Source organism: Chiroxiphia lanceolata, chromosome 3 (genome assembly GCF_009829145.1).
Source record: "Chiroxiphia lanceolata isolate bChiLan1 chromosome 3, bChiLan1.pri, whole genome shotgun sequence".
In the NCBI taxonomy this organism is placed as follows: domain Eukaryota; kingdom Metazoa; phylum Chordata; class Aves; order Passeriformes; family Pipridae; genus Chiroxiphia; species Chiroxiphia lanceolata.
Window position 1 is genome coordinate 112,045,923 of NC_045639.1, and position 23,327 is coordinate 112,069,249.

General features: G+C 41.2%; 1 protein-coding gene across 5 annotated transcripts in view; it reads left to right on the top strand.

The window, feature by feature from the left end:
- The window catches only part of SUPT3H (SPT3 homolog, SAGA and STAGA complex component), a 301,102-nt gene extending 278,685 nt beyond the window's left edge, over window positions 1-22,417 (top strand). Inside the window, exons 14-19 of one of the 5 annotated variants that reach the window (XR_004356087.1) lie at window positions 1,856-2,086; window positions 3,983-6,215; window positions 7,505-7,794; window positions 8,295-8,511; window positions 9,108-9,151; window positions 22,356-22,415. The gene's annotated coding sequence lies outside the window, so the exon portion shown is untranslated. Of the gene's footprint in view, window positions 1-1,855; window positions 2,087-3,982; window positions 6,216-7,504; window positions 8,512-9,107; window positions 9,152-22,355 lie in introns of all 5 variants that reach the window. The other 4 variants (XR_004356089.1, XR_004356088.1, XR_004356086.1 and 1 more) reach the window with 4 other exon arrangements.
- Window positions 22,418-23,327: the final 910 nt, after the last annotated feature.

The following is a 23,327-nucleotide window of genomic DNA, read 5'->3' on the forward strand; positions in this document are numbered from 1 at the left end:
ACACAGGCAAGGCAAGCAAAGAGCAGAAGAGGAACAGGAGACAAATTGACTGGATTCAGGCAGGCAGGACACGGGTACCAGGCTGAGACAGGCATGGAGTCACATTTCCTGACTTGCTGCATTCTGTGCTGCCTCCAATGATGTAACACTTCCTGTGGCTCTTTCCAAAAATATTTTCATAAGCTTTGGGTGATGTGCATTCTGCTAAGGAATTGCCTAATACTATGATCCCATAAGGATTTGGAGCTTTAATGTTTTAAATCACTTCTAGCTGGATTAATTTCCGCAGATTCATATCCTACAGAATCAGCTATTATTGGTTTATTCCTCGTTAAAGCTACGACAGCAGCACATTGGTACCTGCCTAACAAAATATCAGAGGAGTTTGTTTTATTAGCTTTAGCTAATGGCTGTGTACTGATCCCACAGTAAGATGATATTAGTGCAAAAGCAGAGGGTTTTGTGCTGAGAAAGTTCACAGGCACCTGTGTTTTCCCAAGAAATCTTGGAAAGTTTGGTTGTGCTGCATTGGTTAGGTTTGGTGAGCTTTCTAATTTTTGGCTACTTCTGGTTCCCTATTCCAACCAAAATGAGGCTATTGATGAATTTTAAGTGTGGAGCTCATCCCACCCAGCATTCACACCTCAGCTTCTTGTCACAGGCTCCCCTTCCAGTCAGTGCAATCAGACGCTTTCAGGCAGTGATCACTCTGACCTATTTTAATTGTCTGCTTTAATGTTATATAAATTGCACCCTAAAGACACCTGTTTGTACTGAGTACAAAAGGAGAGTTAATGTAGTTGTCAGCATTGCAGCTGTCTGCACTTGATCAATGAATGCTGCCCTTCAAGCCGTGTTTAAACTTATTTCTGATGGGATGCATCTGATAGATGATGCATGTCTGTGTGTAACTTGGATGTGTAGAATCTCTTCATAGTCAGAGCAAATAAACAGACTTTTAGGGTGGAATCTATCCCACATAATGGCAAATATCTGAAGCAGCTTAGTTGAACTGTTATTGGACTACACCAGGGAGCCCAGAACAACTAGAATTTAGTTCTGTGGTTGATATATACACACATGAGACTAAATCCAGCCCAAGGAAAGACACATGACTTTTTTTTATAGTGCAAAGCATCCCACAACTCTGTCTGAGACCAGTGGGCATTGAGCATGTTGGATAAACATGTTACTCATTTGCATGTGTAAAGATTGATTCAGGAGTCTACCTGCCTGGGCACCCACATCAGGAACTCTGTGCTTTCAGTCATGTTTGTTTATTTCTGTTCTTGTTTGCTATGCTATTGGTATCAATACTAAAATCTAGAAAAAAAAAGAAAAAAAATCTGATAAAATCCCCATCCCCCTACTCATAAGATTTGTTTCTCGGAGCCAATACGAAGGAGGCTGTGAAGTTAGTGTGTTACCAAACAGAAGTATGTTACATCTGCATGTTTTATACTTTGCAGGGTTTTTCATCCACAGGCATTATCATCACAGTCATAAGAAGAATAAAGAATAGAGGAGTGAAGAGTAGAGGGATGAGTAAACCTTTTGCATTAAGCAAGGGTTGTCACCTGATTAATTTTTCCTTTCTAAACATCCAGGTTATGCAGAAGAAACTGGGGGTAATTCTACCCTATAATATGGAGATTATCCCAAATTGCAACTGCAGCCAACCATGTGTCTAAGGCAAACCCTGATGTACCTTTCTCTCTAGCAGACTATGCCAGACATATGTAGTGCCAAGGAAATGGACATGCTGTTTCCAGTTATTCCCCTTGAGATGAACCCATTATGATCTGGTTTGGGTCTGCTGTGATGAAAAAATGATTTTATTTTTTTTTTTGAACAGCTGTAGGCCAAGTTTTGAGTGCAGCTGGGCCAGTTCATGGTTACAGATGAGCACTGTGTGAAACAGAATGATTTCAACCTGAAAAAGGGCCGAACACGTTGGCTTTGGCTGGATGTGCTGGGAGTTATGGAGTTTGTAGGAAACCAAAACTCAGAAGGGGAGAAGCCCACACAAACCAAAGCAAAAACAGGGATTTGCAGGAGCGCCTGCAAGCTGAACCTACACAATTGGGTGAGTTATACCACGCCTCAGTCCCAGCAGCTTGGGCATTCAGAGCCCCGTGGTGGCCACAGGTGCTGCCAAGGCACATGGAGCTTTTCCTGATGGTGCCATCCAAGTGTTCCCGCCTTTGATGTTTCATCGAGTAGGATAAAAGAACACAACCTCTTCTCCAGAGATTAAGTACCTTTTTGAGTTTCATTTTGCTCTATCCATGTCTCTTTTCCTCCTTGCTGCTCTGATCTTTGTAACACTTGGGTCCTTGGTTCTGGTCCCACACGTGGCCATAAGCTGTAGAAATGCTCTCGCACTGTCTCGACATTGCTGGTGCCAGCACAAGCAAAGGCATTTGTGTCTAAACTTTCACACCAGCCTTCTCTAGAGAACTCAGAAATTAAATGCCCCATCCCTGGAAGTGTTCAATGCCAGCTTGGATGGCGCTTCAAACAACCTGATCTACTGAAAAGTGTCCCAGCCCATGACAGGAGGATTGGAACTAGATGAGCCTTAAAAGTCCCTTCCAACCCAAACTATTCTATGATTCTATAAAAAACTACTGCAAACTGATGCTAATTTAAGTACTTATATTCCACAAAGTAACAAATCAAAACCTTTTTAGCCGTGATGAGCCTCACTCATCATAGTGCTAATCCTTGTATTTCTGGTTTTGCCCACAGAGCTATTAATGCATAAATTTAAACATATTTTCCATTATTCAAGTTCACTTTCGTCATTCAAGTTCACTGTGAGCTTTGCTTTTGTTAGCAACATCTCTGTAGCAAACATTAGCTGAGTTCTGCATTTGTCAGGTAATCAGATTCTTTAAAAGCAGTGTTTAATTGCTGTTTCCAGCCACAGCAAATTAAGTGAAGATACAATATGGAAAGGAGAATTTTCTTATGTATGCTACATAAAAATCAGGGTGGAATTATGATGACTATAGCTAATGGAATAATTCACCACACATAATTTATTCAAATGTAGCCTTTTTTTTCCTGCTGAGGGAATAGCTCTGAGGTAAGTGCAGTTTCCTATGCCATACTGGCTTGGACAAATAGCATTATGAACTTTTTTGCCCTCTGGCTTATTCATGAATAACAAAATTTGAGATGTGCTGGTCAAGCCAGTCACATGGTGCTATTCCTACCTACTTCACTGAAATATTGCTGCAGCAGCCTCCAATATGAATATCCGGGTGCACATATTTAATGTTCTGTTCCTCTCTTGATGCTCTTCCACTCAACCCTGAAATGTCCTGTCCTTGCCTGTTTAGGCCTCTGAAGTTCATTCATAGGAATGTCCAGATGGAAGCTGAACCCAATTAATTCAGAAGTAAATCATAACAAATATTCACTTAATAAGAAAAAAATCCCAAAGTCAGCAACTTGTATGCATGTGGAAGGTGCCATACTTGTCAATGAACCAAAGTATGTGATGTCAAGTCAATCACTGGTGCCCAAATTTTACTCCTTGCTTTAACGAGAAAGGGGAATTCCTTTCTTAATTAACTTTGTCATGATGGGCATAATCTTACATTGTACATACAGACCAGATGGACTCTTAACACCGACCTTCTTCACCAGGGAGGATTAGTGGCACTGCAGCTACTTAACTGTGAAATTTCCAGTCTGATGTCATCCATCACCAGTGTGTTACAATGCTCTCTCCAGACGAGCTGGTTCCCTGTTATTGGGGTTGTCTGACACTTCCCATTACAAGACTCTGTTTTCAGTTGCTCAGAGCTTTGCCAAGCTGTAACCATTTGGATTTAAATTCTTCATGCTGAGTGTCTGCCTCAGGCTGAATTCATTTCAGAAAATGTCAGCCAAAATCAGGGGAAAAAAAAAATGCATAAAAAAATCTGACAACCTTTATATGAACTGCTCTTTTGCCCCCCATACTTTGCAGGAAGGACTTGACATCTGGCAAACAGACTGACCTTTGTGTCAAGGATGAACATGCACTGAAAATCTGCAGGGCAACTCACAGAATCCCGAACTTGCTAAAGTCTCCAACCTTTTGCCAAGCTGCAAGGTGCAAGGTGCAAAGCCTAGGTAATATTTTGATGTCACCCACAATGGATGTGGGGGTTTTTCTGGGCTGCTTCTGCTGTTGTGGGGTCCAAGAATGTTCTTCATCATAACCATTAAAAACAAAAGGAAAATCCTGACTTCTTCAGTCATTCTCAGGTCTGTATGTACCTCATGTTGTCTTTTCTTCATCCATCCAGAGTTCAAGAAGTGCTTGGATAATGCTGTCAGGCACGTGGTGTGATTCTTGGAGTTGTCCTATGCAGGGCCAGGAGTTGGACTTAGTGTTCCTTTTGGGTCCCTCCCAACTTAGGATATTCTATGATTCTATCATTGTTCTCTTTTCACCCATATGGCTAAAGAGAAGTGTTTTTATTATTTGCAGTATTTGTCATTCCAGATAACCCACATCTGACTTCCAGTTCTCACTTTATTCCTGAATTACTGGATTACTTATCTACAGCTGCTGGCACCCCATTCTGCTCCTTTTAAGCAATCTACTAACTCCTGATAGTCAAGGCTGATGATCTAATTTTAGTCCTGACAGTGCAATTCAGTTTTCAGTCCTAACACTGAAACTCAGTGGAGCAGAATCCACTAATGGGACTCCTGTATTAGTTAGCATAGCACTTCCTAAAATGCTAAAAGCACTGTTTATATTAATTGTCCTGAAGACACTTGAGGTAAATGGGATTAAGAACAAGAAATCATAGTGATAAACAACTTACATGACCTTCTAATAGATGGCATTTTGGCTGGAAAAAAGGATTTCATCCTTTTGCCATGACCAAAATTGTTGTACTCCAGAGATACCCTTTGATATTCCAGATCATGCAACACACTTCCACATGAAGTTCAATATTTAGTTCAACCCTTTCATGTAAATCTCTGAGCTGGGCAAATTGCAAGTGAAGGAAGTAAAAGACTTGCAGGAATCTGTTATGAAAAGGCTGATGATTACAACTGAGATTCCTCCTGTATGAGAAAACCATCCCTTGGTTGATGGTGTGGCTGCATCTTGGAACATCAAGCACAGTGTTTATGTAAATCTGAGTGTTCTTCTGCTTGTTCTGCTACAAAAGCCATTCTCCTTGGGACACAGAAGGAAATCCAGTGAGACAAGGTAATAGAGATGGAAGACTGCTAATGGAAAGATTAGGTCTCTGGGCTGTCAGACTTGTCTCTCTTAAGCACATGTTTATGCTTTAAGTTAAATAATACAGCATGTTTATGCATGTGAATATATATATACTGCATATGTATCTGAATGTATGAATGGTAAGATGCTGTTCTGTGCAAGAAAGTCACATCAAACTAGTTTCACATTTTTATGTATTATATTACATTTCATTACATTTATATTACAATGTAAAAGGTTTCTGCCTTTCCCCAGAAAACACAATCTTAACATTCATGTGCTCGTGTTCAACAAGCCTGTACACACACAGGATCTTGAAGAGCAAGTTGGTTTGGATGTTACCAGAATTTTCTTGCCCCGCAGATGGTTTCTGTCTCCTAGCTCTGAATAAAATATGTCCTTGCCATTGCTTCAGTGCTGGATTCAAGTCCTGTTGAGAGAATCAGTGGGTTGGGGTTCCCACTACTCCCGGTGTCCTTGTCCTTTTCTTCCATAAAAAAGTTTTATATGTTCCTGTCACTGTACTTAATAAACAATTTTAAAAAAAGAAAACCAAACCCAATCCATCCAAGTCTATTCTACTTTACCAAGTCTTATTTTCTTGCCCTTTGCAGACCTGGATATTACTTACAGGAACCTGTATTTTGTGCAACATAACTGCACTTAAGAGATCAGGTCTCTCCATTTGTTTCTCTTTGTAGGAGTAAGGATTTATTTACCGGTTTGTGTTTGATAACTCTAGGACAGAAATGCCTTTGTGTGTTTATTTTCTATGACAGTCTTTGTAAAGCTCTTTGGAGATACTTTGTAGTCTTTGAAAATAATAGAAAAGGAGGGGAAGGAGTTGATTTTGCTTCATCTTCTTCTTCATTGTCTTCCCACTTCTTTTGTCCAACCTTGAGGGGAAGAGAGCACACTAAAAGAAGAGCTCATGCCTCCCACTGAAGCCTTTACCTGAAATGTGCCACATCTGGTGGGTATTTGTGGAAGCAGTGCATGTCAGCAGAGTTTTCACAATCATGAGAGGAAATGGCTGAGTTTAGATTTGCTGATTTTATTGTATATTCTTGGATAAGATGATAAATACTGACATACGAGTCCAGCAAATCGATTTATTGATTTCAATTCTGCTTCTTGCTCTGTTCAGCTCTTCAAGTGTATTTTTGGATGATCAGGGAGAGTTGGAGGAAAAAGAGAAATTCCTCCTATGCTTTTGGCAGAATGGAACTAACTAAAAACTTGCTTGAAAAATATACAGAAAACATCCAACTCAATATCTGCTCTTTATACGTAGGGATCCCCATAACGGTGGCTGCCAACTGGGATCTGTTTTGCTGCTTTCTCCAGCAGTTCAGTGCACTTCTCACTCCAGCACTGCCCATCCTGTCTCCTTTGCAGCAAACCTTAAACTAAGAATTATGATAGGAACTGATAGATAAAGGGGCAATTTTCCGTGATATTTCTATTTGACTATAAATGAATTAATCACAGTCAACCCCGTGCAACAATGTCAAAGACTAAAAAAAAAGACTACAAGCTTAATCAGAAAACAATTTACATCTGAGTAATTGCCACTTTGATACTACTGTCATTACTCATGATATTACACTGAGCAGTATTTTGACTTTCAGAGGTTGCTGGCTGGCAGAGGCATGTTGGGATTCAACGTGAGCGGGATAACCCCACCAGGGATCTATCAATCAGAGCAGAGCAAAGCCCAGGAGTTCTCAAAAACATCCAAATTGGCCTGCTCGAGGCCCAGCAGTGTTTTTATGAAGGAAGGTGAAGTTGGGGAGCTCAGAAGAGCCCTGTTTGCCTTTGTATTTGACAAGACAAATAACTGGGATTGTGCTTGGAAGTGGCGAAAGCAAGCTCCACAGGGATTGTGGGCTCGTTCTTGCTGGAAATGAAGTTTTTTTGGAAAAGTGAGAGATGCAATCAAAGTCAGAGGTTGGGTTTGTTCCACTAAAATTGGGTTGCAATCCCTGCTCGCTTGAGGAACTTTATTGATGTGAGTAGTCCCATTGAGAGTACGAGTATTTATGTAGCTGAGAGAAACTAATGAAATGAACTCAAGTGAAAAAGGGATTGTTCACATGCCCAAGAATTGTATGACAAGGGCCCTAATCCAACCATTGTGGTTTAGGGATTTGCAAAATTACTTATTTTTGCTATTGAGTCTATGTCAGTTTTGCTAACTTTTCACACATTCCAGGCTCTCTCCTGAAATCTACCTTATTTGCTCTGAATTTCTCCTTCCAGGACAGACATAGCAACATACTGACCTAATTCTTCATGTTGTGCAGCTGTGTACTCACTATTTTAAGAGATAAATGGATAACAGTCTCTCCATTCTCCAGTGTAAATTGACCAAAACCTCTTCATGTCAATGAAGCGACATATGAAGTTGTGAAAGCTGAGAGCCTGGGGCTAAATGTTAACTGCAAAAAGACAAGGCAGCTATTGCATTGGACTTTCAAAAATTATTGTGACCATACAGCATTTTCAGGTAGAAATGGTGATCTAGTTAAAAAAAAAGAACTATGTCTGGGGTGAGAGGACTTTGTTGATGTTCTCTGGGGTATCACAATACAGATCTTGCACTGCCCAGGGTCATCAGTTGTTCAAACTGATTTTTCTCAGTAGGGATGTTTTCTGCCTTTTCAGATATTATTATTTTTTTTTATCAGAGTTATATTTTTGAAGGTGTCTGTACTCTTGTTGGCTGCTGGACAGCTGTATCACAAGGATTTCCCTCTGGTATAAAACACAGAGCTCTTCTGTACCAGTGTGGAATGCAGTAGCAAATCACTGTACAGTGGCCCATAAGGATACCAGCTACCCTTATAAACTTTTTATAACTTAGGAAAATAAACATGTGGTTTCAGGGCTCTGCATAGTCAGTACTAGCTGACTTGGAACTTGCTTTACAAAGCTAAAAAAGAAAATATTGGTAGAGCTAATAAATTTCCGAGGGAATCAGCAAATAGTGTTCTGAAAGGTCCGAAACATTTGATGGTTTATGGATAATTTTGTATTTTATCTCTTGAAGCATCATCCAAGTTGAGCACTAAAGTGCAGTGTTCTCCGTAGTGAGTGCTGTGATCTGGGAGCTCCTATGGGACACCAGCCTCACATCAAGTTATCCATGGAAAGACCTGCTAATCCAGAGGATGTGATGTGCTCTCTGCAAGGCCAGCAGACGTGTCTCTCTCAGGGAGAAAATAACTGGTTGTAGCAGCAGCAAGAAAGCAACCAGATCTATGCAGGTATTTGGTAACTCCTTTTATATTAAATAACCCTTTTTCTTTAAATAAATCTATTGGTTTGAAATCAGCAGCTATTGGGGATGGTCAGAATTGGAAGGTGCAGTTTGTGATAATGGATATCTGTCCGTCAGGTTGTGTTCATTGTTATTCTGCAGCCCCACCTCCTTCTCTAGGTGCTGTGTAAGCCAGCTCCTCCCTAAAGAAAAAGTGGGGGATGGATCTTTGGCACACGGAGAGCAGAAAATGGGACTATAAGAAAAACTCATGCCCAGGTTGCATGCCACCAACTCTCCGAATTCTAAGAGTAGATGAAGCAGAGAAAAATTAAACTGGTATGCAGATAAATGAAGATGTGGGAGGCTCTAGTTTCATCTCCTTCCCATGGGCTGTGAAGTGCCCTTACCAACACAGACCCTTGTAGTGTGGTGTGCGGGGGGGGGGAGGAGAGGGTGGTGTTAAAACCCTGTCTCCACACACGGCAGAACTTGCATTTGACAAATCCGTTGTGTCTTCTCTGTTCTGATCTGCATGAAAGGGTAAACTGTGCTCTGGCTTATAGGAGGCTTTCCTGGTGACACTTTCACTCCCTACCTCAGGTGGACATTGCAGTGTGTCCTACCATGACCTACTGTCTGAATTGGTGAGTGAAATTCCTGCAGATGGAGTTATTTTGATTTAGGGTGAAAGCCTGCTTATTGTGTGCCTGTGATCTTCTGGCTCTTGGTGGAGCTTCCCTGAACTCTTTAATCACCAGTTGTAATGGTGGGACCACAGGTCAAGGTGCATTTTGGGATCAGTCATTTGATTCTCATTTTTCTCAGGAACTACCCTTCCATTTGTGACCCAGTCTTCACAGAAAAGCACCGTAACACATCTTGGACAAATACTGAAACAAGAAATATGCCTCTTCCCTGCCCATCTGAAAGCCTGAGCTAACCAAAGGCACGACCCAATCCCTCGGACACTCAAACATAACTGTGTGATAGAGTCTATGCTCAGCTGTTCTGTGGCTCAGCTGACAAATCTTTCCTACAATCACAGAATGGTTTGAGTTGAAATGGACCTGAAAGTTCATCTTGTTTCACCTCCCCGCCATTGGCAGAGACACCTTGCATTAGACTAGATTGCTCCAAGCCCCATCCAACCTGGCCTTGGACACTTCCAGCATAGGGGATCTTTCTGGCCTTGGAGACAAGAATGACAAGGAACTGACAAAAGAAAATATTTTTGTTTATTCCCTCAGCTGGGAAACTGAGGCAGAGAAGGATTAAGTGACTTGCATACAGGCAGACTGTGGCAGAGCCTGGAATAAATCCCACAAGTCTGATTCTCAGTTTAGTTCCTTAAACACAAAATCACCCCTTGCTCATATCAGAGCATCCTTTGTCACCACAAATTGAGGGTCACAAGCAGTGGGCACAACAGAGCTGGAGGTCACAGTAGTAAGAACACGTTTACTCTGTTTACGTAAATTCCCTTCCTGATAAGGCCATTAAAGATATCAGTGTTTTCACCTGAATGTGAAAGGTTCTGCATTCTCACTGTCAGTCTCTTGGGTCTCTGTATATTGCTTTTGAAAAGCCAAAGCAGGAGAGTTACAAGAATAATAACATTCATTTTAAAAAGCAATAATAATAGAGCTACAGTGCAAGAAGGAGGTGAAATTAAGTTTGGATTTGCAGCCTGCAAACGGCCGTGTGAATGCTAAAACATTAACTCTGTTGTTTAGCTCAGATAAAATTGTTTTGGTGCCAGCAGAAAATACCTTTCTTCAGGAAGGTCTTCTGGGCTCTAATTTGGAAATTCCAAAAGACTCATATGTATCCAGTTGTGCACTTGTAAAGAGGTGAGAGACCTGCCAATAAGTGATTTACAGTATGTTTTCCCATGTTTTACATTTTGGTAATTTCATGTTGCAACTCAATACCTAATAATGTAAAATCCAGCTTCTCCAACTAAGCCAGGAATGAACTCATGGAGGAGTGTCCCATAGGGAAGGGCATATACTTCATTACATGTCTGTGTGCCAGCACCGGAGACGCAAAAACAGCTCCGTGGAGATTTGTCCTGTAAGGTCAACCCCCAGCATTGAAAGGGTTGGCTGAATTCACCTCTTGCTACTGACTGACTGCAATTCCCAAGACTTGGACATCACCACAGAGTCTGCTGAGGTCAGGCTGCTGAACTTTGGGCTCAGATGTACCTTTAGAGGAAACTACCCATGAACTACAACTCAAGAGAAACCTGAAGGAAAGTTGGAGAAATGCACAATTCTTATGTCAACATGATCAAGAGAGCACAGATCCACATCTGAACCATGAGATGAGGTATGAACTGGCTCCTTGGGCTGAATACTCCCAAGATTATAGATCTGCACAGCAGCTTGTGCCTTGCTATGAGACAGGAGATCCCATTTCAGGCATACATTTGATTTTAAAGTGCACAAAGTAGTACAAAAATAATTAAGGGTCAGAGAAAACATGCTGCAGTGGAAGACTTAAAAGATCTTTGTCTACTAAGTTTGTGAAAAGCAAGGTTGTGAGGTGATTTGCATGTACCAGATGAATTATCTTCATGGGGATAAACAGCAATAGCGAAGATCTCCTGGTCAACTACACAGAGACACAACAAGAGTTGGTAGCAAAAGCTGCACCCAAACTCATATCCTAACAAGAAACAACAGCCAAATTTTTAACTGTAGGGGTGATTAATCATTAGCAACAACTGTGGATGCAAGTGGGTGATTGTTCTTTTTAATCATACTGTGGGTCATCCTGAAAAGAATGGTGTACCTGAGCACAAGGCATTGAAGTCACAGCAAGAGGAGCAGAGGGTCTTTGAGGGTCTATGTTGGGTAGTTTCTTCTGGCTTAGGCTGTGTGGATTTAATTCTCTTTCTGAAGCCAGAAAGGCATAATCCAAAAGTTTCTTATCGAAACCTGTGTGTGAAGGATATAATTTCTCTACCTTTCATGCTCTCTGAAATTCTGAGGGTACCCCAAACTCTCTGCTCTTCTGTTGTTCAATTTGCCTGACTTTATCCAAAAGAACAGGTTTTCCAGCCAGCCTGGGCTCAGCTATAAGGAAAGAAAGGAAATAAGGAAAGCCCTGGAACTCTGATTAAATTTATCATTTAAAAGGCAGAGAAGAAAAATTTCTATTTGTGTTCAATGACTGCTAAATCTTTTTCTTTGTCTGAGGAAATTTGTCCCTTCCAGATCTTAACATGACTTGTGCTGTTATCGTAGTTCTGTCATGCTGGAAAAATCCATGCTATAAATGTGATATTTGGCTGGCTCTCCCAAGCATTACTAGATAGCACTTGTATGTCAGGTTCTGTTTACTTCTCTCAGAGAACATTTTAGGCAGGTTGATACTGTTTATCCCTGTTTTTTTCAAAGGCCATATTGCAGATCATAGAGAATGAGAGACTGAGACTTATCAGTTCCTACTTCTGTATCCAGGAATTTTTGGCTTAGCCATATCACACAGTCACACAGCTTAGTGCAAACATCTTAAACTATCACCTTGGTACTTCTGGTTCACAGTGATCTTGCTGCTCCCCAGTCACCTAAAGGATTCCCATCCCATTAGGCAACAAGAGATCTGACATTTATGAGGAACTCAAGCACACGCGACAGAAGGGGAGAGGTCTTTTTGTGATACATTTATCATCTGGAGTGGTCTCTGATATGGAGCTACAAGGCAGATGAAGCCTCTGCTCTGCTGAAGACTGTCTATGCAGCTAAATAAAACTGGTCAGGTTGAATGTGCTTTGCACCCTTATGTCCATCCTTTCCCTGCTAAAGCCAGTTCAAAAGGGTGGCCACAACAAAATTGTTATCACTAGCAGCCCCTTGCTCATGACCACACACTGTGTTATCGTCTAAAACAATGCAGATGGTCTTGGTAGGTTCTGGAGCTCACAATTTTATTAACAGTACATTTCTATTTGCCAGCATACACCTTGCCTGTTTGACTCTGTGAAATAAGGATTGCAGTATTGCCTCTCTCCCATTTTTGCTGCCTTTTGAACTGCCTTGTCAAGCCCTCTGGGGAAAGGGTCTCCCAGTCATCAGGTTTACTTACAACACCTAGCTGTGGTTTCACCTGTGGTTTCATCCTGTGGCAGGTGCTGTTTGAGGATGTTCCTATCCCAGCAGCCGGACACGGGGAGGAGAATTCAGCAATACCACCTTGGACTCTAAGAGCTCTCAGTGGAGTTCAGTATCTGGGCAAAGATTACTCAGCAAGGGAGTTTAAAATTGCTTTTTGGCTAAGAAAGCAAATCCTTCAACCTCAGTCGGAAAATTGTATTTTTGATTTATTTTGTTTAGATAAAGGTTAAGACGACCAATTCAGAGCCCCTTTATGCTGTGATGTGGGTGGAAGTTTTTTCAGCCTCTGAGATAGAGCAGTTGCTCCCTTCCCTTCCCCTCACTGCTTCACCCCCACAACTTGCCCTCACTGTGTTTTTCTGTAACATATGGGCCTAATTCAGGTTGAAGACTAAAAAAGTTTGCACAGCGCTGGATAAAAATTATGGCTTCTTATAATGAAATCTTTGTCAATGGAAACTTTAAATAGCAACTTGGCTTGTGACTTATGGGGAGTCTGATGATGGAAATCAATTAATCATCCCGTTTCCCAAAATCTGAACAGGAGGGCACACTTGAATCAGAAAGGGGCTCCCTTTTATGAGCTGCTTGCACAGCTTCAAGACTTTCATTGAAAACCCCAGGAGCATGAGTGGGAACAAATATGTTAAGACTGAATGTTTTTCTTTGGGAAGAAGAGCTGCAATAGAGATCCTCTGTTGAGGAACGTTTGGGTTTGTTTGAGGGGGCTTTTGTTGAACTGGAAGTGAGCTCTTTGCAATCTTGAGCAAAAGGCACTTTTTTAATAAAGCTCCAGTGAGTAATTTTATTGAGATCTACTAATTCTTACCAGGGGATAGTCAGCAAGGAGCTGTTCACTGGCTTTACCTGTGCTGGGCCAGCCTGGTGGTGCACACCACCAAAAAGAGTGGTAAAAAACTTGAGATCTCCTTCATGAATGTGGGAGATGTCGTGTCTGGGACCTTGGCAAGGCATGGGGCATATTTATGTGAGGTCCAGATCTAGGCTGGAGTCCACCATTTCAGTAGCCTGGGGCTACGATTATATTGTTCCACATCTGCTTATTAAAAGAAACCAGACCATAATTAGAGAAATGAATGTAATGGATTCTCTGGTTCAAAGGGTGAACTGAAGTGTTGTGGGGACGGCGGTACTGGGTTGGATGGGACCAAATTTGGAAGGAGGAGGATCTGTCTGGGTCATCTTAAAATGTTTTTGCTTGACCTGAAATGACGTTTTGCCTTTTCTGAAATTGCTTAACCCCCTTCTCTTTATATATCGAAACTTGGAAAACTTGGTTTAAATAATTTTAAGAATTAAACCATCAACACACCCTAAAACAGCAAGAAATCACGTAATAGATACTTCCAAAGCTATTTTATTAGCATCCCATTCATATTTCATACTCTATCTTGCCATAGAAAGGGATACTCATCCATATGATTATGCCATGACAGTCCAAATTAATTTGAAGCAAACACATTATTCTCTTCCGGAATATCCCAATCCCAATTATGCTGCAGAGGAGTTTGGTCCCCCCAACTTTGCTTTAAAGGGGAACAGCTGCCCTCAAGTTCCTCACTTATTTGACAGAAACAAATCAGATGACTGGGGCAGTCAAGAAAAGAAGGGACAAGGAACCAGAGAAGCACTGGAGCAAAGGAGCCTGAGGAAATCTCACCATTTGGCACAGGGATGATTTCCTTTGTCATCCCGCTTGCTTCCTGCCAGTGGGTTGACTTTAACGAATAATGGGAGATAATAATTTTGGTTTCTGCCTGGAGTGGAAACAACTGACAAAGCGTTTAATGGAAGCTGACAGTTAAGTACCCCGCCACAGCAGTAAAGTGTCAGACAAAGCATATGAAAATAAACAGCCCAAATGAAAGCTATTTCTGAGCATATTGCTGGCACACTTTCCCAACCCCAGGCAGGTTATCTGAGATGGTAATTGCTGCCAAAAAATTCCTCCTCATCCTTTTTTTTCCTTTTTAAATACCTTATGAGACTTACCTCAAGGGACCATAGAGCATATTTATGGACACGCTTAACTTCAAAATAAGCAAAATCAATACCAGAAAAAGCAGAGCTGTTTTAGAGACCTTATACTAAGTTTGTTTGCAAGTTTAAAAAAGTTAGTTGCCTCACAGCAGCTCATATATAGTATTCGCTTATATATATGTGTGTATTTATGTTTTTAAGAGGTAGAGGCTGGGGTTAGCTGGAACCTTGAAGGAAGCTACAGTGCCCAGTTGTCTCTGCCTTTCTGTAAGAGCCCAAGCCAAAATGGTCAGGGGACATGATGAACTGCTCCAGCAGGGTCAGCAGGACCTGTACAGCCAAGGTTCCCATCCAGTGTTTCTGCAGTAAAAACTTGCCACCATGAGCTGTACTTTTGAAGTCTTTTTTGCCCACTGTGCACGTTAGTTCTGCTTGTGTTGCTTTCAATCTTGCAGAACAGTTAATCAAAGCTGATGCAGGTTATTGAATGTTGCCTCGTGTTTAAAAATAGGTTCATTGGCTTTGTGGCCAGAAGGGACTGCTCTGTTTATCTCATCTGACCTCCTGCATATAACACAAGCACAGGATAAGTACTATTATATGAAGGTTAATGTACACAATGCCTTCATTTATTAGCTTTCTACCTCATATATTAGCTTACTTGTGAAAGCAGGTGACTGAGAGTCAGCATTCTCGGTCCCATTCTTGGCCAAAATGGGCTGTAAAATGGTTATAATAATATTTCCCTGTCTGTGATGCTTAGCTGATTCCTGCACAGAAAAGGCAACAAGCTTGTGGTGACTTAACAGTTACTGAAAAGAATAATCCTGTTACAGCAAAAATAATAATCTAAATACCATAACCAATCCCCTCCCCAAATCCAGGCTTAAACAAAGATATATATAAAAAAAAAAAATACTTGAAATTCTGAAATCTTGGCTGCACTAAACCTTTAAAATGCTGGAGTATGCATTTTCCATTTCCAGGCTTGACTCTGACACCACATCCTTGTGTTCCATTGGTGTGATTCATCTGCAGATACCAGGACTGCATAATTCATCACAGATCTTAACTATAGATATAATTCCACTAAATCCTGTAGCCTAAATAGCATGAAGCCTTCTTTAAGGCAAGCACAAGAGATACTCTTAGGTGGTGCTGCTCTGGTGTGGTTTGAAAGGTGGTGGCTACATGTTTTGTGGTGACATCTGCAGTGGAAAAACCCAAGTGCAGTGAAATATATAAGGAAACAGAGAAGGAGCAAGTTGTGGCACTGCACTCTTGAGGGAAGGCACTTGTGTTGGTTAGTGGGATGAAAGCAAGAGGTAGGAAGTGGTTTCCTGGCCATGTATAAAGCATCTCTATTTTTTCCCTGGAAGTTAACACAGCACATGAAATTGCAGTTCTCCAGGCCTCTGTAAAAGTGTTGGGGACAAATGGCTCTAGAGCTGTGGGCATTAGAGGAATATTAACTGTGTTTCTATATAACTTCTATAAATTGATTTGCCAGTGTAATGTTCTACTGTTTTATTGCATTTATTTTTGATAGGTTGGTCTTCAAAAGCTCCACTTTGAGATATTTTTAGGGGGAGTTACCTAGAGGAGAAGGGGTCTTAAACCTAGTCCTGTCCATACCTCAGTGCCCTCAACTCATTCTGTAGTTCCTCTGCATGCAAAAGACTTCTGCAGAAGTTAAAACTGGTGAAGATGAAGGTTTGAAAGTACAATTAAGTAATTTAACCTGACTTTTGGAGTATCTGAAGCCCTTGAATCACACCCAGATCTCCTGCATTGAGCATGGTATATTATGTTTCAGGAAGACATCCTCTTTTGATTTGAAGAGGTTAAGAGATGGAGAATCCACCACTTCCTTTTGGTAGGTTGTTCCAGTGGTTAACCACAGTCCCTGTTAGAAATTTGTACCTTATTTCTAATTGGAATTTCCCTGGCTTTCAGGTCTTGTTGTGCTTTTCTATTTTCAGCTACAAAGCCTTGTAATATCTGGTATTTCTTCCCTCAGAGGCATTAATGTGCTACAGTCATGTCATCTCTTTCAGTCTCCTTGTCACCGAGCTCAACAGCTTGGGCTCTTGGGGTGGAATATCCCTCCAAATGGATTGGTTCTTTGGCATCTAACATTGAAGGCATCTCTGAGTTTGTCTTGGAGTTCCTTCAAAACTCCAGTCAAACATATGCTCAAAAGTGCCTGTTCTGGCACATGGCACCACGCCAGCTTTGAGCAGTGGGATTTCTGTGCTCTGCTGGAGAAGGCCAGAACAGTTAAAGATGAGAGTGGTGCCCTCCTTTGGGACAGAAGTTTTAAGGGGCAAAGCAGTTACCTTGAATGTGGAAAACCTGGACTTGAGGGGACTAAACCTCATCTCCTGTGTCAGGGAGACGCATTGGGCTGTGGAGGTGTTGAAGTACAAATGTTCTTCTTTTGAAGGAGTAACTAGAGGAGCATGGTCTGGCAGAGAGCAAGCACAGTAGACACACATACTGACACTTCCCTAGGTTGCTTTTCCAAATTCCAACAATTTATGGCTTAAGAAGCTACTGCCTTTTTTTTTTTTTTTCAGTAAAGCAAATGGGATTACTTTTCCATCAAATTGTCCAGCCTCTCCTTGATGTGAATTTTCAGCATTCTATTGGCAGGTCCTGCAGCTAAGCTTTGTGTCCTCTAAAATTATTTCTTTTGGTTTTATCAACTGCAAACTTTGATATTTCATCATTTTTGCATTGGAATAGACAGGGAACAATTGATCTCACTCACTTTCCCTACTTGATTCGTTTTATACAACTGTATAAATCTGCCCTCAGTTGCTAAAGTTTGAAGATTCCTCAGACTCTGAGATCCTTCTTGTTGTGATACTCTCATCTGTTATAATCTATTTGAGAACTGCACATAGTATTCAAGATACAGGTGTTTCCGTGTATATGTGTTACTGTTACAACAGAGTCAGGTAATAATGTTTCTCTACTCCTAAAAATTCCTAACATTCAATTTACTTTTTTGACTGTTACTAAGAATTCAGCAGCCATCTGACCTGTCCAGTGGGGTTAATTTTGTGATCTCATTTCTTAATGGTAATGGCCAGCTCCAATCCCATCATTTTATATGTGGAGTTAGAGTGGTTTTTTCCCCACTGTGCTTCAATCTGGTGTAAGAAAGCTCATCAGGCCACAATCTGCTCAAATTGAGGAGAACTCCCAAAGTTCCCAAGTGGCTATGAGCTTTGTGGTCACACCTCACCAGTGGAACTGCTGCCACCACAGCTGGACACTGGAAGTCAGTGTGACCCCTCTGGCAGTGCCAGGCTGACCATGTGATCCTGGGCACTGTTTTTACTCTCTGGTGCAACTTGTCCTTCCAGTACAATCCTACAGCAGTAAGGGACATGTGCTGGGCCATCCATCATCTCCAGCAGGGCAGCTTGCAGCTTGCACAGATCACTCCAGAACAGATGGAACAGGATTCTATCTGCATCCCGCAGCTCAGAGCAAGAGAGGAATGTTCAGATTAACAGAAAATTTTGCAGTCGACATTTTTTCAACAATGATTTTCCTCCAGGGAAGCATGTGGTCCAGTTCAGGGAAATGAGAAAGAGAGCAATATTTTTTTCTTTAATTTTACATTTCAAGCAATAACAGTTTTCTGGCTTCTTGTGCAGGTCACTAACAATGCTCCCCAATGAAAAAAGTTAGCAGTTCCCACATCTCCGACTCACTTGACTTTAATAAAACGTGAAGCAAAAGAACTCTAGGACCTGATGTGCATTTACACTACAGCCTTTTTTTGCTTTTCTAGTAGTATGAACTGGCCTTCCTGCAGGCATCAATGTCAAATCTTGCACGTTATAAAGGGATGTGACTTCAAATAAGATCCAGCTTCATCTGTGTATATGTCATCACTGTGGGGGAAGGGCAGGAGAATATTGATTTTGGGTAAGAACTGCAAGACTTTAAGGCAATAGAGGCAGAGAGGAGAATTGGGAGTAGGCAGAAATAAATCAGTAGCAGAGCTAGAATGGGTGTGTTCCTGAGGGTACAGGACTGAAATCCTGATTTAAAATTAGCACAATGTAATATCAGTAGAGCCTAGAGAGAGTGACTTCGGGACTGGGAGATGGACAGTGCTAGAAAGGGCACTGTGGAGAATGGAGAATCCTCACTCTATGGGGGATCCACTGAGGCTCTGAGGGAAGGCTCCTAGTTTTGTTACATTCAGCATTTCTGTCAGTGAGCTCAGGAAATAAATTTTGCATCATTACTAAGAAAATGTGTTAGAGGATCAGTGGAGGGCTAACTAAGAGTAAATAGGAGTATGACCAATAACTCACTTGATAAACCAGGTCAGTTTAGGGAAAATGCTCCAAATGAGCTGAATGTGAAAGCACAGGTTCAGGAACAAAAAATACAGACCATGTTTGCAATGAGGGTTGTCTCTTGCCCCAGGTAAAGGCTTCATTAAGACACTGCCTACAGGAACTGCAGGTGTTTTGCTCCTGGGCAGGGAGTGATTATGAACATCACCATGGCCTCAACTTCAATGTGGTTGGGGTGGAAAGAGCTACATGTCACCAAGCACCTTTGAAGAGTTGTCCTGTCTGATTGTCTTTTATGCCTTGGTTACCAATGACATCAGGAGTTAAAGCTTGTCTCTGCTTAAGCTAAGTGCCAAGCTTTTCCACTTTCAGCATAGACCCCCAGAGGAAATATAAGGCAAGACTGCTCAGTTCTGCTTTGGGCAAGCAACAGCAGAGAATGAACCACCTCAGTGAACCTGAGGCCCTTCTCAACCCAAAGCTTTCAGGAAAATAATCAGTCAAAGATCCTTGAGCAGATAATGTTAGAAGGAAGGGATAATGGATACGAAGAAATTGTGTGAGTTTTCACTGGGGAAGAGGGTAACCGGTAAGTGCCATGGACACATGTGATGGCAACAGATTCACAAATGATCTTGAAAAGGAAGTTATTAGTGAGGAGTTCAAATTTGCTAATGACACAGTATTTCAGAACAGACAAACTCGTTTGTGAAGAACAGCAAAAGGAATTTATTTCACTGAGAATGTTGGTGTTAAACTAGCAGATGAATCTGAGCTCAGGATCGCCAAAGACGATCTCACAAGTGTTAATTCTGATCCTGGCATTCATCCCTGAATGGATTAAAGCATCCCTGAGAGAGCATCCCTTTCATTTTTGCTCAATCCTTGTTGCATAGAGAGCTCTGATATATTCCCCCTCTCCTACTGTCTCTCTCTCACAAACCATATGTTAAAGATTTTTAGGAATGTACCTTTTTTGCAGCATCTTTTCTCCTAGATTTTAACACAGTCCTGATGCATTTAACATAAATCTCTGGAAATACAGCAAATCCAGCACAAAACTTGTTGGAAGCAGGAACTCATTGGAAGCAAGTTTTACACATGTATACAGTCTTCCTTGTCTGGGCCCAAGAGCTGTGTGATTAACTGGATGAAGAGAAAATTTCTCTATACCCAATGTCAGCAAAATTCTTTATTGAAGATATTTTTACATTAACAAGTCCTCAGTGTCTACTGTATTCAATGTAAAGGTGAATCATGGCAAGGAGCAGAATGGAAGAAATGTGCTAATTTGATAAATCTTGATATTTTTATCTATGGGGGGAAAAGATTTCTATGAAGGCAATAGGAAAAACAGTGATCATTTTTGTGAACATTTCTGTTTATATGAAAGTCTTTATATGCTTTCCACTAGTTCTATCACCTGGCAAAATTTTTCGGCAACTTTCCCCATTCATAGTTTTCTTTTCAAATCTCACATTTACGCTTTACAAAGTTCTACCCTCAGGCTTTGAAATCCTGTTCTATTATTTACCTGCTCTTCATTTTATAAAATATTCTACTTTCTCAAGAAACTAGTCAGCTTTGGGAGAGAGTGGTCCTTAGTGGTCAGGCAGTCTGCTGGATAATAACATCCAGTACCACAAAATTTTGTCACTTTTTCTGTTGTGTGCTGTGGAGTGATTGGTGCATACTGTGGTCCCAAGACAAGAGAAATTCTAACACAACATAAGTTTCATGGCATAGGAATGTGTCCTGCAAAGGTTACTGGTAAAAAGAGATGTGGGAGAGGAGGGCATCAGAGTCAACATCCTAATAATTCCTGGTGTTTCTGGTGCCTTTGCCCAGTCTTGGTCCGGAACAGTGTCCAGGGAGCCCTGTTCTCCTGTAAATCCAGAGCAGGAGAGGTAGAACTGACCAGGGAGACAGTGCATTCACTTCTTTCTATGCACAATTCCCAATTCATTGTACTCTTCCAAGGAAGTCTGCCTACAAGGCATGCCTTAGTCAGGACAGACAGGAATAAACACAGATTTCTACTATGAGATAATGAGGTTTTATGTTTTTTCTCTGTTCTTTTTCTAATAATCTATTGTGCTTTATCAGCCTTTTTGGTGCTTATTGAGCACTGGATTAATGTTTTCAGAGAACTATCCACAAACCCCAGTGATAGCTAATTAAAGGTATTGTGACATATATATAATTAGAGTTATTTTTATCCTGTATTCATTACTTTGCATCTATCAACACTGAATTTCTTTCAGTGCCATGAGATCTCATCAACAATGAGTATCACTCAGTGTCATGAGGTCCTAATGAGATCCTGTAATGTCCAAACTCTGTTATTTCATGAGTCACTGTTTCCCAGCTTTTATGAATATGTTGAACAACACTCATCTGCGTGGAACTTCATGTGACCTCCCTCTATTACATAAGCTGACTCTTAATTCTGTGTCTTTTTACTCAGTTATTAAGTGGGAAAGATGAGATCTCAGTTTCTTTTTTTAAGCCTTTTGTAATCTAAGTGCATCACATTAACCAATCTTAATATCACAATGTTCCCTTCAAAATGCTCTACAAGATACATGAACTAAGTTTTTCTTCTGCATGTTCAGCCTCCTGACTGGAAAGTTGTGAGAAGGACAAAAGTGTTAGAAAGAAGTTCTACATTTCTCAACATTTCAGACTCACGTCTCTCAAATCTGTGCAAGCATCTCCTCACCAAGTAGACTTGGGCGTAGCCTTGAGCTGAAGGAGGGTGGTTTAAATATTAGGAAGAAATTGTTCCCTGTGAGGGTGGTGAGGCCCTGGTGCAAGTTACCCAGAGAAGCTGTGGCTGCCCTATCCCTGGAAGTGTTCAAGGCCAGGTTGGACAGGGCTTGGAGCAGCCTGGGATAGTGGAAGGTGTCCCTGCCTATGGCAGTGGGGGTGGAACAAGATGATGTTTCAGCTCCTTTCCAACTCAAACCATTCTATGATTCTATGATCACAGCCACACCACAGGCTAAACCTGTTAAAATTCAATATGTGGCATTGTGAAATTAAAAAGTAAAACCAGTATATTAAAAAAAAAAGTAGAAAAGTCATCTAAAATGAAGACTTACAATAAAATTAGGCAGTACTTCAATACACTGGCATAATTTTTCAGGTGAAAAAAATCTCTGGGCAGAGAATGCAGAAATAAAACAAAAGGTTGGTCTTGGGTGTTATTTCAGGCTGTATCCTGGCTGGGCTTTCCTGTTAAAAGCAGCCTCTTGTTAGCACAGCACTAAGAGTGATTAAACAGCCAAAGCTAAGGCACAGAGCAGTCATGCGTAAATTATTTCTTTTAATATTCCCAGAGGATAATAGCTCCTTTTTAAAAATACTTTTATTTAATTTTGTTTCTCATTTATTTCTAGGAGCTCTGGTTATGCAACAGAGTGGTGTGGAGTGGAGAGGGACTCTCTTACGCTCAGCCCAGACTAATCCAAGCGCTGTGCTCTTCCTCTTTGCAGAAACACTAGAGGAGTTTCTATTCTCTTTTGTGCAGTCAGTGAATTCTCCGTGGGGATCTCCATCTATCTGGCAGGTCACATTACAGCTCTGCTCTGTAACTGATCTGTCCATGGGTTTCCACAGAAGAAGTGTTGTTGATGAATGACTGCACATGGCGCTGAGAGTTATGTTGCAGAGTTGTTACTTTTCAACTAGGGAGCTTTCCTGGGAACTTTCCATGATGTGCTGGACGTCTAAAGAGCTTTGGACAATATGTAGGATACAGCTGCCATAACTCATTGTGACCAATGAACACAGAGAGCAAAATGGATAGAGAAGTTGAAGATCAAAGATTCAGGCAGGACACGCATATCTGTGATTGGTGATGAATTTCACTGCATTAGAGAAAGCTGGCTGACTTCAAAAGATGCTGAACCTCCTGGCAAGGCATAGCAATAACCCCCCAAAGTCAGCGTGCTATGACACTTGCAGTTTCCCTCAATGTGAGACAGCACAAATGCCAGCTAAACAGATTTATTTTCTCTGAGACCACTTTTTCTCTCCCTTGAAGCCTTCTCTGTGCTTTCCAGTGAGGTGTAGTTAAAAGCAAAGTTGGTAGCATGGCTCTGAAGTAGGTCTACGTTACAGCTGGGCAGAAAGTAATTTTGCTGTTCTGTTACAATATTTGACATTCTGCAGTACAGTCCCCTAACACAGATAAAAGCACTCAAGATTTAAAAAAATACCCTGAACCTTGAGACACTAAAATTCATATTGTCATAGAATCATGGTATGGTTTGACTTGGAAGGGTCCTTAAAGATCATCTAGTTCCAAGTTTCCTGCTGTGGGCAGAGACACCTTCCACTAGACCAGGTTGCTCAGAGTTCCATTCAAC